Genomic DNA, 16,341 nt, shown 5'->3' with positions numbered 1-16,341 from the left:
TTTCCGTACCCACTGTATATATATATATATATGTATATATATAATTATTATTATTATTATTTTTTTTTTTTAAAGATTAATCTATCTAATCTGTGTACTTTGTTCAGTTGAAGATTCTGTTAGGTTATAAGCCAAAGGGGTTTGTCAGGGATATTGGACCATAATTAAGAATGTTTAATAGTGTAGCAGAGTGAGCTATAGACCCAGTATATTTGGCTGGCGTTACCCAAACAGGTGAACCTATCAGTGTTCATACTTTATCATGGTTGGGTAAGTTTCATGAGCCAATTAGTGCCTGTGTGCCTATAAAAGGGGGAGTGTTTGGTTGCTTGGGATGCATCATCCTTGGTACCGTCCCTTTGTTACATGTGGCGCTTTGAATGAGTGCTAGCAGTTGGGTTATCCTCCTGTCTGTCGTGTGCTGGCTGTTGGCCAGTTTTCAGGTTTGTCCCGGTTTTAAAAATGCCTTTTTGCCTGTTAAATAGAGGCTTATTACCTTGTTTGTTTTTAGATATGGGCCTGCAAGTAGCTGTAATCCTGCGTGGTGAGCGACCATGTGTATTGCAGCATTGTACTGTTTTCTTGGTAGGTATGGCTAGTTTTAAAGTTTGTTTTAAACCAACTTTTCTTGAAGGCAGTATATTGGAGACAGTAAGTTCCATTCTTAAGCAACTATTGTAAGGATGGTAGGGGAGTCATAAATCTTGTGAGGGCAATTCTCATTTGGGCAGCTGTTGATTCTCCTGCATACTGTTCCTTTGGCATGGTCACATGCCTGTCCTAAAACATCCCCTGAAAATACACCATTAGATAAAACATAGGCAATATCTGCAGCACATCACTGGAACAAAACAATACAGAGCACTGATAAAACTTCTACACATGATTCACTGTCATAGTTTAACATAGAAACTAATAGTGCTATAAACCCTAAAAAGAATTAAGCATAGTACATGTTAAGCATACATGTGGTGTGCTGGTCCTTAGAGGTCTCATACGGCTATCATGAGAACCACATAATAAAATGAATAAGAACAAAGTTCAAACTGATAACTCTTTTTCTATAAAATATAACATTCAATTATATAATGATTCAAATGAACTATTACAAAACAAGTACATATTTATTCTCTGGAAGCCAGGCTAAATGAGTAAACACAGTTAGGCTACTGCATTCCTGAGATGGGTCAAACCCTCCTCTCAGACACCAAATACAGACATTGCTTATAAATACCAGAATATATACACTAGTATTAAGAAAACATATGATTACATATTCATTATATGCTAGAAGAGGAGGGGATTGGAAAACCACCCCACAGTGCAATCATATTATATTAAATATATTTTACAAAGCAGAAAATATGGCAAAAAGTATCATGCGCTGATGCATTTATCTGTGACATGTTGCAGACTTTTCAATGTTGAACTGGGAAACATAAAGTTTTAAATATATTTTAATGAGTATTATTTCAATGCCTAGTTATATTTCCTATGCATGGCTTGAGAACACTTCATCAGTGGTTGAGATTTTTTTTGTCCTTTGAAGTAGGCTACATTCTCCAAAAGTATGAATTTAAACATAGTAAAACTTTTTTTAACTCCTGGGCATTCAAAGGAATTTACAATGCGAGTGTAGCAGAGTGAGCTATAGACCCAGTATATTTGGCTGGCGTTACCCAAACAGGTGAACCTATCAGTGTTCATACTTTATCATGGTTGGGTAAGTTTCATGAGCCAATTAGTGCCTGTGTGCCTATAAAAGGGGGAGTGTTTGGTTGCTTGGGATGCATCATCCTTGGTACCGTCCCTTTGTGACATGTGGCGCTTTGAATGAGTGCTAGCAGTTGGGTTATCCTCCTGTCTGTCGTGTGCTGGCTGTTGGCCAGTTTTCAGGTTTGTCCCGGTTTTAAAAATGCCTTTTTGCCTGTTAAATAGAGGCTTATTACCATATGGGCCTGCAAGTAGCTGTAATCCTGCGTGGTGAGCGACCATGTGTATTGCAGCATTGTACTGTTTTCTTGGTAGGTATGGCTAGTTTTAAAGTTTGTTTTAAACCAAGTTTTTATGCATAACTTGTTTAATGTCCAGCAGGACTGATTGCACGTCCAGGGGTTTCTAGTGATCTTAATTGAAGCCTAACGAACCTCACGTAACTGACTGCACTTCTGCTCTGTTCTACTCTACTCTGTTTTGTTCTGTCTGGAATTCATCTGGGTCCGTCTGTTATATTTTGTTTTGTATGTGGATGTGTGTGGATTTAGGTGGGAGGGGTTGGCCGTGGTACCTTGTACTGCGTGTCCACATGGAGTGCTGTGTTTAATATTACTGATTTTTCACGAGTGTGTGTCATGGGTATTGAGTGTGGGGTAGAAATCTGAGGGTCTTTGTTGGCCACCTCCCCCTTTATTTTCTCTTATTGTACTTGTTTTATAAGTTACTGGTAAAGACGTGTGAAGTGTTGTATGTGTTTTTATCAATTGTATAAACATATTTTACTGTACCCATTGTATGGCCCTTATATGACCTATTTGAGTCAATGCAGATGAATGAAGTTATCTCAGGACGAGACCGCCCTGATTGTAATGCAAAACGTGATTGGCTATAGCGAGATCGTGCTACGATTGGTCAGCAAAATGTGGCTGTTATCTGATTGGCTTGAGTAGATGGTGGGTGGAGTCCACGTATTTGTGGATTGTCAGCACGTCTTGATGCAAGAAATGTTTCACAATTCGCAAATGCACAGGACACGATTCACAAATAAATGCCAGGCAAAGTTGTGGTTGTGACATAAATATATATTTGTGAATATGTTTTTTATTTACAAATCTCATTTTATTTATTTGTGAATTTAAGTCATGTTTGTGAAACTTTAAGATTTATTTGTGGATCTCATTCTATTTATTTGTGGATCATAATCTATTTATTTGGAATTAAGCAACAATTCTACCCCCATAGGGGAGGAGTGAAATAAGCGCAGTCAAGACGGACAGTTCAGCCCTCTTGAAGTGGAAGGGTGCGTTCGACTTGAAGCACCGCTATAGACGGCAGTCAACGAGAGTAGCCGCTTGCAGTCGGGGGTGGAGTTGAAAACGGGGCCGTCAAGCTGGACACTTTCTGCTCCCGTTAGTGACGCTAACGCGGTGTTTGCATACTCTATCACAGATGAAGTGAATTAAATGCAATATTTGTCAAATACACAGACGTTTCAGAAACGTTTTCATGAGCAACAGAAACACTTTTTATATACTGCTTAATTCAGCGCCATCTATTCAAGAATTAAGTTCAACGTAAATATATACTAATAAAGTAGGGGTATATATGCTTTCATGATAAACGTAACTCAATATAACATTGCGACTACAGTAAAAAAGCTTTTAATGTTCTAAAAACACAGATTTATGAGCAGTGTTGGATTTGAAGATGTTAGAAACACACTTCATTGTTGTCATGTGGTGAATTTGACCAATCGTGAAACAGCTGTGTTGTCATCAGCGCACCTGCAGTCGCTCTGAAAAAGCTGCACCAGCCGAGTCAACCGGCTGTTCTCGAAACGCTCTCGCGGTACTTTGATGCCACACGTGACAGTGACGTAGCGTCGGCGCCGGTTCAAGTTGGACAAAATTTCTAACCGGCATGCACTGCTTCAAGTCAGCCGCCGATCGGTTTGTGCGGCGCCGCATGAAGTCGAACGCACCTGAACAGATACCAACGAGATCAAAGGCAGATATCGCATTATTCTCACTTCACGTGCTGTTGCTTTTTTTTTTTTGCCTTTCAAGCATCATAACAGAACAAAATAGGCTAACTTAACCACAACTGTAAGTCCTCACAGACTGAGACATTCATATTAATCATACTATAACAGAGAAATAAACCATCATACAAGACATTAATCCAAATAAAATAAAATATATTCATGCAACCATAAACAATGTTGATTAGCAATTGGGCGGGTTGTGTTGTGAAAATCTGGCAACCCTGATCACACCCTGCTTGTACTACGACTGAACAGCAATGGAGGAGGAAATATTGCTCGTCTCCGAGCATTCATGTCTTTACCAGATGGAATTCCCAGACTATCACAATGTTGTTATGAAAAATAATGCTTGGAGAAACATTTAATTTGTGATGCGTCTGCCATATTACTTTAGTGCAGGGGTGTCAAACTCAGTTCCTGGAGGGCCACAGCCCTGCACAGTTTAGATGCAACCCTAATTAAACACACCTGATCCAGCTAATCAAGTTATTAAGGCTTATTTGAAAACTATAAGGTATGTGTGTTGGAGGGGTTGGAACTAAACTATGCAAGGCTGCGGCCCTCCAGGAACTGAGTTTGACACCCCTGCTTTATTGGATACTCCGTGTCTTAGCAACCACATTGTGTCTCAACTGAAAAAAACTTTCTCAAACGCTCACAGCTAGGCGTTTTCAGTAGAGCGCCTGGCACTTTCAGCTGGCTAAAAAACACTTTGGTGGACACACAGCCTAACAACTGATGATAACACACTGTACAATAGCTTGCCAGCCAGACTACTGAGTATTGCCATGGAAGCAAACATATAGACAAAATTCATGGAACGATCTATATATGTGCCCATTGGACTATGGAATATCATAAAAAATCAAAGATGGGCCTGACAAAACCATATTCTATGACCGTTAAACACCGGGTGTAACATATACTGAATGTGGAAACCGTAATGGTTTTATATGAAAATAAAAAGGTTTGGGACCGTAATAGTTGTGGTGCTGTTTCAAATCTTCCTTTAGAAGTAATTTATGGTGAAGGCTTTTAAATTGGCTTAACTGTCCACCACAGTGGTCCTTCCTTGCTCAGGACAATATATTTTGCAGGTGTTGTTCTGGCATATTAGTGGATCACTGCCATTCTTTAGCATCATGTTATACATACTGCAGTATTTATTACCTAATTACGATACAAATGTTATTGAGGTAAACCTACATAATGGCACGGAAAGGGTATGTTATAATTCTTTTAATGGAACGACTTCAAAGTACTCCGAGCACTTGTGCAGCAGTTAGGAAATTATGGGGGATTTTATGAGACTTAGAATAAAGTAGTGCACCTGGTTTAGTTTCTATACATCTCACTTGCTTGCTCTCACATTCAAATGCACGAGAGTGTGAGGCTAGCTGATCGCTGTCTTCTCATGAACACCTGGATTTGATCTGATCCAGCTGTTGCTGTCAGTTAAGCACATTAAGAGCACTGAAACAAAGAGTAATGAAATTACTTTATGTAAAGATTTTTAATTAATATGCTTGCTGCTTGTGCACATTTGACATTTCCAAGTGTGTCAGGCATCAATTTATAATACTCATTATTTTATAATACTCAAAATATTGTGAACTTTTGTCTTTCAACTATAATAGAAATATCTAGACATTACAATATGTTTATTTTGTATTGTATGTATGTACTCAGCATGGCAGACACAAGGGGGTGCCCTTATCCTTTTACTGTGAGGGCAGCGGGTTCGCAAATGCTGTAGATAAATGCACAGAGTGACGGAATAAGAAAGCGGGGATTGTGTGCAGATGTCATGTGTGTGTTGAGCATGATTCAGTCATCACACTAAATTGATCAGCTATATGACCGCACATGAGCGCCACAATGTACATACTAACAGCCATGTCAGCTCACTAGATCCATACCCGGATATATAGACTTTGGCTTTATCTATCTCTCTTTCTCTGTTATTTTTTTCCCCTCAGTCTCTCCTTCTTAGAAAACCATGCTGAAATGTATTATGGGGAAAAAATAACAAAAAAAGGAGAAGCAAAGTCTTGCTCTAGCGCTTTAACACTTGTTCAGTCCTCTGGCAGTAGAGGATTTGGTGTCTAATGCCAGCGATTTCCCCCCTTTGTGAATTAATTAGTCTCTGCCAGCGTCGGCCACATTTGTCATTTGAATTTATGCTAATGAGGGCTGAGGGGTCCTGGTGGACCTGATAGGCCAGAGACACACGCTGCTTCAGTCTTGCAGGGCTTACAAGGCTTCTTCCTTTCTTCTCTCTCTCTCTCTCTCCCTCGCTCGTTTTCTCATCTTATCTTCCCCCAATCCCCAGCTGCTTGGAGTCCATGACCTGTCACTCCAGTGGGGGGCATCTGGTGTCCTATGCTGATAAGGTAGCTAATTATCTCTGTGTGGGGAAGTGGATTTAGGGGCCACACACTCTCTCACTTTCTTCTGGTCACACTGAAAGCAAATCCTGTATATCACCTCACTTAACACAGACCTTGCAACATCGACCTGTCATGATGGTTCAGACTGATCATCCATCCGTGTCTAAACTAGCATTATAGTTCAGACAAGTTGATCATCCAGTATAACATCTTAATGTACAGCAAAACTATTAAAACTTACATGTACGCTGTTTGGATGCTGATTAAACAAAACTGTATATTTAACAACACAAGGAGCCTTATGTAGTGTACCTTATCGCATGCTTTGATGCAATCAAATTACTGATTTCAAGTTCATTAAGGACCAATTAGCATTTCATAATAATTTATTGAATGTATTGTATTTATGTGTAATAATATTTAATTAACTTTAGCTATATTAATTAATTTATTTTTTTAAATCAAAGAAGTCTCGGAAACACTTTACAATAAGGTTCCATTTGTTGACTATAATTAATGCATTAACTATCAATGAGCAATACATTGTTACAGAATTTATTAAACTTTGCCAATATTTTACAAATACAACTGTTCAGAGTTCATGTTAGCTCAGGTCCATTAAATAACATTAATAGATAAAAGTTTTGATTTTAATAATGTACTAGTAAATGTTGAATTAACATTTAACTAAGATTAATACATGTTTTAGAAGTATTTTTCATTGATGGTTTATGTTAACTAATGTAATTAAATAATGCTAACAAATGGAACCTTATTGTAAAGTGTTACCGAAGTCTCTTATTTTGTTTTGATCAAAAGTACAGTAAAAACAGTAATATTGTGAAAAAAATACAATTTAAAATAACAATTTTCTCTTTTTAAAATATATTTTAATCCTGACTGTGTGATGGCAAATCAGAATTTTAAGCAGCCATTACTCTTTTGATCCCTCTGAAGTAATTCTAATATGCTGATTTGGTTCTCAAAAAATATTTCTTATTATTATCACTTTTGAAATTAGTGCTTTTGAAATAGAAACCTTTTGTAACGTTATACATGCCTTTACTGTCACTTGATTTGGAATTTCAGTTGAATTGATCAGTGCTAAATAAAAAGTATTAATTTCTTTAAAAAGGTATATATCAGTTGTATATCTTATTATTTTATATACGCATTCTATGACACTCTAACTGGTGTACAAGCGGTACACGTGACCTCTTGACTATTTGATTGATTTATTTTAAATTTTCTTTTGCTACAAAGTGTTTTTGGCGAGGTCAAATTCACTAAAATAGACACCAGTCACTTCACACCAGTCAAAGCTTCAATAATATCTGCTCACTGAATTTAGTCTAGGTTAGGAAAACATTCTTATTATTTTTTAATAATAATAATATGAGTTTAGATGTGAAACTGCTATTATTATGTTCATCATTGTGGTCTCTGAGGGTAAAGTCAGTACAAAAAGAAGCAGAATTATCGCTTAGGATAAAACGTCTGTCTTGTCTGTATGTACCTCACTGCACAGATCTTCATTTATGTCAACTTGGAGTAAATTATGTTTTGTTAGGCTTGGCTCATGATATGTTTAAGCTGTATCCTATAAGTTATTATTTCAACGTCTAAGTGATAGATTTACAGATTTTCTGTTTCTGTAAAATGATTTAAAGAGCACTTGGCAGACCAAGTGTGTGACTGCTGTCATTTATTTTACAGGCCACTTCTTTAAATGGTAAATGGCGACTCTTGGAAAGGCAGATTGGATAACAATGGACAGAAAGGCATGAAATTGCAGAATTCAATACCACAGATGTCTTTTCTTGAACACATGAATGAACTTTTTTAAAAATCGTTTTGGGTCCAGCATGTTATAGCAGGCGGTTTATAAATAGAGATGAGAGGAAAGAGCGTTTGAAAATCGTCACATCTTACTGCACCACACATTTTATTTGACTTTCTCTCTTTCACTCTCCAGTGCAAGTAAAAAGGCTCACTAAAAGTCCACGGTACATCTTGGCAGCGTTTTTTGCGCAGCTGAGCAGTGCACTCTCCCAGTCCTTCCATTTAGTGGGCCAGACATAAGCACTTTGCTGCTTCTCTGTCTCTAATTTTCAGACTCATTGCTGGGGAGAGGCTATCTATCCCACGTAATACTTTGTGTGTTGCTTATTTTGACATGAACTTTTGCTTCAAGTGGGAGTCAGATGGCTTAGATGGAGTATTTTTAGACAGTCCAGTTGGCAACAGCAGCGATTCACTGTACTTTCCCTATCTACAGTGAGTGCCTTCCCTGGTAAGCGTTAGAAACTGTCTAGCACCAACATCTCCAAGTTCTGAGAGGAGATGGGGATGTGGATGTCAAATTCAAGAGCAAGTTCTCTGAAGTCACAAAATACTTTTGAGAATTGTGAAAGATTTCAAAATGTCATGTGTTAATGTCCATGTAACCTAAATCACATGATCAGTGTAACCTATGCTTTTTAAATTTCTGCATCAATAGTGTATACTCTCAAAGACGCTGGCTGAGCTCAAATTAAAAATGCATCACGGTTTCCACAAAAATATGAAGCAGCCCAATTGTTTTCAACATTGATAATAATGTGAAATGTTTCTTGTAATGTATTGTTACAGAGCAGGTCCGCTGAGAGGACAGTCAGATCTCGTTAAGACTCTCAAACTGCCACAGTTGGCAGCTGAGACCCATATACAACTTTCCATACACGCGTGCCACAGCACTAAGCACACCTCCCACTGTGCCTCACAGGGAGCCCTTCACTTTTCTCCACGTAGCTTTTTAATTGTTGGGAAAACCCGAGAGGGGATGGATGAATAATTGTGCTTCAGCAGATTGTTGTGTAGCCTCAGAAATTGCTTTTATTTGTAAAAAATAAGACAATGATGGATACAGCTTTGATGTGATATCAGGTAAACCTTTTCACCTCGGTATATTGTGATAAACACTTTGAGAAACAAATTATCTGCAATGTGATACAAATATACTAAATAGCACAATATGAATATATAAATATGTTTCAAATGTATGTAAGGTGTTGTGTACCAGATTTTTCAACCTGGGGTCCGGAGACTTCCAGGGGGGCACAAGAGGGTTCAAGGGAGTTCAAAAGTGTTTCAAATAATTATAATGAATAATAATAATAATATAATAATAATTTGGGAAGTTAACGGTAATATAAAAAATGATGCACAAATGCATTTGAATTGCACCATGGGAAAAAATACTCTTATGGTTTAGACATCTTTACCTATTTGATATTAAAAATTTATATAATATTCATTACAAATTTAAGAAAACTGTTTTATTTTATTATTCCCCAAACACCTGACTCCCAAATACGGTTGTCTCAGTTGATTTATTATTTAAGATGAAATATCATTGTCATTTTCTTTTGTCTTATGTTGTAAAGAGCTGTTATAGCATAGCTTATTATTAATATGGACCAAACAGACACTGGCCCAATTTAATTACTTATCTGAAAATTATGGAGACCACAGCCGGACCCCTTTCTCAAGGCACTGAGGTGCATCCATCTGTATATGTATGTTACACATAAGCACATTTAAATGACATCCCAAGTGCTATGTCTTCACCGATGTGTTCTCAGCATCGCACTGTCTTCAGTTATTTGGCTCATATTCATGCCACCTACTCAAAGTGAGGGGGAGAGATGAAGGCTTTTGCTAATGTAATTTTGAAAGGATTGCCACAATCTTTCAGTGTCTTTGGGGGGTGGGTACATTGTCAGTGAGAGAGAGAACAAAAACAGCTGAAAGTGTTGTCTCAACTTCCAGAAGTTCTGCTTTTCTCTGTCTTCTCGCTTATTTGTCATATGTGCAAGCCATGCCCATATTATGTGCTTGTCAAGATGGATCAACGCATTCAGCCAAATGTGGAGTTAGAGGCACACTCGTGTAATCGTATCTGTTAAAGACAGCATTAAGAAGAACGTAAACCTTAGCTGGAGAGCTGCCTAGCATCAACTAATTCCTTGTCGCTTTGTTTGCATTCATTCAACTTGAGGACCATCTAAAACTCAAATCCTGATGGGCATGTCACATTCTGAGAGATGACTAAAACTATTTCAAAAACACTGACACACTTTTCACTGACAGCTAGAAAACGAACTGTCAACTTAAGCCAATCATAATTAGCAATGCTGCTATGATACATTAAAAGTTTTTGGGCCACCTGTTTAATCAGGCACTTGCACATGCAAGCTTAAGAGTTATTCTTGTAAACTATATTGCATTACATATATTGTCCTCCCCTTTGTTTTTGACAGAACAAGACATTCCTGAGAAATGGTCTCCCTTTTGCTATGTTTTAATGACCGTTATATAGAAGGTAGGTAGCAGTGGTTGTTTTGTTGTCAGTGGCCATTTCTATGATAATGGTTTAACTTTCATTTAGTTTCACTTGGTATGGTACATCTGTTAGGAATGAACTCATCACAGTTTTCCTATAAACTAGAATTTAACTCTGTTCATGTTACCATAAATCACAAGATGACTTGCCACAGATGATACGTATTTGGCATGTGGAATTTGAGCAGCCTGAGTGCTGATTTCTATTTAGCAGCCTGACAAAGAGTAAAATGAAAATCTATGGATGTGGTTACTGTCCCCTTTTGCTAACGGAAAACCTGAATGCATAGCGGTGGGTAAATCCCAAAGACCAGCCGTGAGCTTCTTAAAAGAGGGGACAGAGAAGTCAAAACGTTTTCCCTGTGAAAAAAAAGTGAATGGAGGCCCAAGGATGTGAACTCTCTTTAGGGAGCTCATTCCTGCTCATGCCAGCGTGATCTCTACACATCAGCGACTCAATGAGACTGAAAAAGCCATCAAGGAGACAATCGCAAAAGTCATAAATGTTGAAATGAGTGGTCATGGGGATGATCTATGTATTTTAATATTGTATTATGTCCGTTCTTCCAGTGTAAGGAGAGTTTAAATGTTCACAAAAGCATAAGGAATATGAAGAGAGCTCTGTTTTATGAATTTAGCACAGATTCATTGTTCTTAAAAACATTCATCTTTAAGCTAGATTGAAATAGCAAAAAAAAAAAAAAAAAAGATGTTAAAAGTGATTAAAGTAAAAGTCTGTACTTGAAAAATAGCGACTGTTTTCTTAAAAACTACCTCCGTCTGCCATTGGCTGAATAAAAGAAATTCAAAGAAACACACTTGACCTTTAAGTAGGCCTGGGCGATAAAACGGTATCTATATTTATCGACGGTACACCTTCTTCGATATCGATAGAAAAATAGTTTGATATAGCGCACGATATAGGCACGTACTATGAGTGACGCAGATAGCACACACAAACACGAACACATGCTGAAATGAGTGCTGTGCCTGCCTGTGATGAGGAGATTGTGAATAAAGAATGAATATTAGTCAAATTTAAAATAAACATTTGCATTTGAATGTTAGGTGTGCATCAGGGAGCGTCATCAGTGGCGCGCGAGATGCGGTGATGATGTAAGTGACGTTGTTGCATTTTAATGTTTTATTAGTCTAGCCCACGAGACACGCCGCTGCTGCTTTCAAAATATTAGAGAAATATAGAAGCTAAATGCGGAGAAGATCTTGAATGGGTTAAAACTGAAACACAGAATGCATATTCAGCACATTTTTTAGACGGACAAATATGACTGCTGCGCTCGCGTCTCACAGAAGAGATGTATAGAAAGCCATGCAAAGTTAAAACAGTTAAAACTTTTAGAAAACACGTCATGAATTTGTGGCGTTTTATTCCTTTTCACTGCATCTCATATGTTTTTAAATGCAGTCTGTGTGAATGCCGTTTCGGCTCTTTGTATTAAGCAATGCATAAATACATGATGCTGTTTTGTTCATAATTGTTTATGCAATTTACGAAATTATATTAGATTTTTATGAGTTAATTTAGACGTAATGCACGTTTTTATAGAGTTACTTCCTTTCGTTGACAATTTAAATGCGCTGCATTATTTTGCTCATTGCGCCCTCGGGAGACAATTAGACCTATACAATAAAGACCTATTTAATCTGCATATAAAACATTAGAAATTAGATATTTGTTTAATTTTTATTGTGTTTGATTGTTAAAACAAAAATATTTGTTGTTTGTCTCAATAAATTGTGTTAATTATAAATACAGTGGTTAAATAAATAAAAAATTCTATTGCTTTTTGTTTTAAAAAAATAATTATCGATACCTAACGATATGAAATATTATATCGTTGATAATTTTTTTTAGCTATATCGCCCAGCCCTACCTTTTAAGTAAGGTGTCTTGTACCATGCTGAAAGGTTTTATTTTGCCATAATGAATGGACTGTTCATTATCCCTATTATTACACAACAACAAATAAATGTGTAGATGTGAAATTAATGATTTGAAATTTATTTTGCATGTATATTGTTTTAAAGGTTTTATTTAGAAAAAAAAAGATCTTCGGGAAATCTGTCCATTTTTCATAGTCCCTATTGCGTTTTTTGACCCATTCAGTGACTATAAAATAATTGTATTCTGATTATTAATATTGTACTATTTTTGTACTGTAAAAAAATCTAGTATTAAATAAAAGGCAGCAGCCATTTGCACTAAGTGCAAATAAAGATAGATGCTATTTACACGGTGTAAAAATAGCATAATTTTCTTTGCAATAAGTTTAAATAGTAGATGCTATTTATACTTGGTGCAAAAAATGACAGATATTTGCACCTCCGTATTGTAGTACATTATAAAACAGTATGCAGTAATAACATATTAAGTGTAAATTATCATATTTAAAATTATTAAATGAATGCCACCTTACTGGTACAATAAAGCCCTCGCTACACCTGCCCCTAACCCTACCCAATAAACACTTTGTTATTTCCACTTTTTTGAATGTTTCCTTCATTTTTATTGAGAACAAATCTCTTTCCGATCTGATTTGTGATGGGAAAAGAGAAAACAATGAGTTCGGCAAAAGGCGGATTCGAACTCGGGTCGATCGTGTCAAAAGCTGCCACCATGCAACTTTCACCCTCCGTCTCCTCCATCCTTCCTGTTACTTAACACATGTCTTTTGTAATGTTGTCTATCCCGACCAGACATTGGTGGGCGGAGCTAGTGTAAATAGCCTCTGCCAACAAGATGGGCTATTTGCACTTAATAGACACTCTGTAAATGGCATTATAATTTTTATTTTATTGTACAACTGCAAAATTACAATACTAATATTCACAAGAAGACAAACCCTGCAATATTACTTCAGAGGACTTTAGTTTTCATTTTGCTATACTTTTTGCTGAGGAGCAAGATGGCACCAGTTGTGGTTAGCAAAATCCCCAGAGTTAAATCAACTCTGCTCAGAGTACATATTGTCCCAATCTACAGAGTGTTAAAGTAACACTGAAGCCGAGTTAAAGTTAATGGGATAATTAAGCAATTAATTAATTGACGAGTGAGCATTAGTAAAGAAAACCAGCTGTTAACAATGTTGAAGATGAACAACTACTGCTCAGGCTTTTAGACATGAAAACGTATCACATAATCCTCAACAGTGGTAACTCTGCTTCAGTGTTACTTTAACACTCTGTAGATTGGGACAATATGTACTCTGAGCAGAGTTGATTTAACTCTGAGGTGAGGTGAGAGTCATCAAAGTAGTATATTTCAGTTGCCTGGATGAGCGGACTAATATGCTGTGTTGCCATGGATGACCACTGTGTTGCAACTGATGTTCCTGTGGCTCAGTGGTAGAGCATTGTGTTAGCAGTGCAAAAGGTTGTGGGTTTGATTCCCAGGGAACACACGTACTGGTTAAAAAATGTATAATCTGAATGCACTGTAAGTTGCTTTGGATAAAAGTGTCTGCTAAATGCTTGAGTTAATTAATTAAATTAACTGATCAGTTAGACTTCTAAAGCTTCTAAAGAGCCGTGTAATAAATAAATAGCTGCTATGAAAAAAAAAAACATAACATCAACTTAACAAGAAGGCCATTGCTGCCTCTGCTTTGGCCAGAAATGATCTAAGTGAGCAGTAATGAGTGTTTGAGGGGGAAACCCCATTGCTGTTGCAGCTGTTAGCGTCTCTGTGTTTGCCTTCTACTGAGTTCCAGATTCGGGTAGAAGTACGTTGGGACAAGCCCTCCCTGTGTGTTGGCTGCTCCTGCTAAACGAAGCTGATCAATCACAGAGGTGGAAGCTGTGACAGTGATTTAAGGACTCGCTCCTTGTCTCTTTCCAATGTCGAGGTGGTCCGTGCTTCCACTGGCAGACACCACCCAAGCCCTCCTGCAAACAGATGGTGAATAAGTGTACAAGAGTTGCCCCTCCTTGTCTCTCAGTCTTGAGGGCAGCTGCTCTGTGCATGGCATAGAGGGATGCCTGGCATTGAGATGGTGGCGGAACTCATGGACCGTGGCCTAGTGGTTATCCGTTTGAGCTCGTTCTGGCAAGGCTTCTGTCAGTGCGTCTCTCTTGTAATGCTGGAACTCATCATTGGCTGTTGGAGAGACTCGATTGATGTTGAAAGAGATACGAAGAGAGTGGCAGGGAATTGCTGACCTACATTGCAGTAAAATCTCCAAGTTATCAGAATCTCTGAGCTGATTAAAGGGTCTTTGATACAAATATCATTGCTTATCTTGTCTCTCCTTATCAATTGCAATGTCAAATGTCAGTGCTACTCACTTAAAATAGTTGGGTTAAAAATTACCAAACAGATAACCCAATGGTGGGTTACTATAGCACCTACCTAATGTTGGGTTATTTTAACCCAATGGATTGGTTTGTAAGTTAGTAACCCAATGCATTTGGTTAAAAAATAACTAATTTGTTGGGTTACTTGGACAAAAAAATGTACGCTTTAACCATCCTGGTATAATAATAATAATAATTATTATTATTATTATTAGTAGTAGTAGTAGTAGTAGTATTACTTTTTTAAATCAATAATAATATACAGCATACAAATATTTTGAAAACACTTTATTTCTATTAAATTTAAAGTTGCATAAACCTCAATTAAATTAAATAACTAGTTGAAATTGTCTTATTAATCACTTCCTTATCGCATTAGGTTGCTTGCAATTGTTTTAGTTTACAAGATAAATATAAATTCATAAACAAACGAACAGAGCTAGTACAGACAATGTAATTACAGCTGAAACAGGCATGGGATATGCAATGTTCACAATGTAAAATAATCTAAACCACGTATCAACTGCTTGTAAGAAGACGGTCTTGCTTCAGTGCCATTTCTCCCACAATGATGAAGGATGGATTTTATCCCAAAACTGCAGGAAATTAGGGTATCGCCTTTGTTGCTCCTCCTCCTCCTCCTCCTCCTCCTCCAAATACAGAATGAAATTTGTTCCAACCTTTAAACAGAAATTTAAAATGGCTAATATGCATACATACATTGGATCAAATATTACCCAAAAATGTATTGTCACAAAAGATGCACTAACCCACTTTGTATGTCAATGGAGGAGGATGTCAGGGTTTTAATGCAACTTTAATGCAATCTCCAAGACTATCTTAAATAGAAAGAACAATGGATTAATCACTGAACAAGAATTGGGGGACAAAAGGGGGAAAAAATCCATACTTTTCTAAGCCATGGTAGCAGTCTTTCATTTGACTTCTTACTGTTGTAATAATGGATTAATTTCTGTTATATTAGCAGAGTGTTACAAGAGTGGTGTTTGTATCATTATAGACAGGTGTGGGGATTTTTTAACTACAACTACTGCATTTTACATTGTTATGCTAGTGGGTGGTAATGTCAGTGTATTGATGACCTATAGAATGAAATTTAAGTTATGTAAAAACTATATATCACTCGTAATCATGCAGTTAGACTCTATATCAGGAGGCTGTGGTTTTCTGTGGTCTCATACCTGATCTATATTGATCTAGAGTTACATTACAAAAATGGCAAAGAAGCACTTCTGAAAGTAGGTTTTATGCGTCTTTACATACTGTTTAATGCTGCAATGCTATACAGAGAATTTTGAGCAGGCACAAGCAGCCTTAACTCAGCTATTTAAAGACACCTTCACAGTACTCTTGCTTGTGTGATTTTTCTCAAAGGGATAGTTCACCCAAAAATGAAACTTTTGTCATAATTTACTCACCCTCAAGTTGCTCCAAACTGGTATGAGTTTCTGTGTTCTGTTGAACACAAAAGAA

At 37.1% G+C, this 16,341-nt stretch overlaps 1 long non-coding RNA gene across 1 annotated transcript in view; it reads right to left on the bottom strand.

The window, feature by feature from the left end:
- Nucleotides 1-10,348, bottom strand: part of LOC107553920 (uncharacterized) — a 19,146-nt gene extending 8,798 nt beyond the window's left edge. The window contains exons 1-2 of the long non-coding RNA XR_001605007.1: nucleotides 10,338-10,348; nucleotides 2,491-2,498 (exon numbers count right to left, since the gene is read on the bottom strand). This is a non-coding gene — a long non-coding RNA (uncharacterized lncRNA). The remainder of the gene's footprint in view (nucleotides 1-2,490; nucleotides 2,499-10,337) is intronic.
- Nucleotides 10,349-16,341: the final 5,993 nt, after the last annotated feature.

The sequence above is a fragment of the Sinocyclocheilus grahami genome, unplaced genomic scaffold, assembly GCF_001515645.1.
Source record: "Sinocyclocheilus grahami isolate Dianchi unplaced genomic scaffold, SAMN03320097.WGS_v1.1 scaffold486.1, whole genome shotgun sequence".
Lineage (NCBI taxonomy): Eukaryota > Metazoa > Chordata > Actinopteri > Cypriniformes > Cyprinidae > Sinocyclocheilus > Sinocyclocheilus grahami.
Note: the sequence above shows the minus strand (reverse complement) of the source record. Positions and strands in the feature narration are given on the sequence as shown.